Here is a 1,982-nt window from a genome sequence, read left to right as displayed (position 1 = left end):
CAGTGGTTTCCAACCTTTTTGTACCTGCGCCCCCCTTTAAAAAAAAATTGTTGCGCCCCCTTAATTTTTCTAACAATCTAATTTCATAAATACTCCACTGATATTCCAGCAAGAGTATGGATGGATGTTTTAGCATTTGTACCCGAAAAATTCGCGGCGAGGATTGTGGATTACGTATACCTATTTTGCTGATTCATTTTTTTGACACCTTTCGACTTTTTTGATTTGTATTCGAAAATGATATTTTGGAAACTGCTGTATGCCCCCTTGTAACAGACTCGCGCAGTTGGAAACCACTGCAATAAGCGCTATTTTCCATCTGTAAAATCTATGTTAATCTCGTGGCTCATGTAACATCTATTTCCACGAGTATAAAAGGACCTAAAANCTCGGATTTTAATCTTAACCAATTTTGTTTTTATTTGAACTAACTAAAAGTTACGTATCTAATAAAATTTAAAATTTTCGCTTATTATAATAATCAGTAACTTCAATAACCGCTTGAAGTAAAGGAATGTGAAGACTCAAGAGTGCTTCTTCGTCTCACACTTGGCTTGTTTTATACAGTTATTATACCTGCATAATAGCTATGTTTTTTAGGTATAAGTATTAATTTTTTTCTTTTTATCCGTCACGGCAAAGAGAGAATTTTATAATGTTTCTCGCTTATTTTAATGATAATGCAGTATATCGATGACATAACCCGTTAATCTTTTAATCGAGTCTGATGGTATGTTTCGTACTTACACAGGTATATACGTATGAATACGTAGGTATGAGAAGAAGTCACTATATGCATGCAGTCGCTACCTACCTCCATCAAATACATTTATTATTCATTATTTATTGTACGCATATATTTTAAACGGTTCTTATATTGATTGACAAAATTACAAAGGTGTGTATGCCCGCTGGCATTATTCGAAATGGTATTGGTACACACGACGAACGGTACAAAAAGCCCCTTCCTTCGAAATTTGTCCAAAAAGAAGAAATACAACCGTTACATACTTACGAATATCGTCGAATGGTCTCGACGTTTTTTACATACCGATTATAAGGTACCAACAACTAACCAACCCATCGATGATGGAATCTTGTTGTTTACCGTTATCAGTAATACAGCTAGCCCGATAAAAGACTCGCAGGTGGACTTCTTATTAAAACCGAATTCGTAATTTTATTCGAAATTAATTCTTTTAATTTTAGATGAAAATGCCGTAACTGTACTTATTCATATAAAATTAAGGAATATGAGAAACCAATTTGTGTCATTATCGCTGTGTAAATATTGTTCAGCGTGGACAAAAATACGCAAAAAAATAAATCTTTATTAGGCAATTAGGCATCGAAAATGCTAAAAACTATTTTTAATTTTTCATTGGTAAGTACGAAACATGTACTTATCTTCCCATCTAAACAACGAATATTAAATAAGCAAATTAATGTTTCTTGTAAAACGGTACTTTTACTGATTTTTTGAAGAAAAAACCTGACTATTATCATTAGGCTGTATATGGTCAAATCCTAGTTAACTACAACTTCAAATGTAACATGTTTGGAACGGTACTGAAAATTCACATGATAATTTCTTATATTTATTTAAGGAAAACAGTCTTAATACTTCGTGTTTATTCCCCTAATATTTATTAACAGAACTATATTCAAGCAATTTAAAGGGTAAAAAATATTTTATTTAACTTATGATAAGACCGACGTTTTGCTTTATGGTTTTAAAGCTAATTCAGGGTAGATTATACAGAGTTGCAGAAAGTATAGTATAAGGTGTAGTTAAAATGTAAAATAATAAAAGAATAAATTAACTAATAAATTGGTAAATTAAAATCCACATGGTAATACAAACGACATTACAATTGCCTAATTGTTTTAGGTTTTTTATTTTACACCGGCAAACAGATAAATTTTTCTGATTTAATAAATTTTTAATATTTGAAACGTAATAGATCTTTCTCCAACTATAA

This window comes from Agrilus planipennis, unplaced genomic scaffold (assembly GCF_000699045.2).
Source record: "Agrilus planipennis isolate EAB-ADULT unplaced genomic scaffold, Apla_2.0 scaffold141, whole genome shotgun sequence".
NCBI classification, from domain to species: domain Eukaryota; kingdom Metazoa; phylum Arthropoda; class Insecta; order Coleoptera; family Buprestidae; genus Agrilus; species Agrilus planipennis.
The sequence above is the reverse complement of the archived record's forward strand: the minus strand, read 5'-3'. Positions refer to the sequence as shown.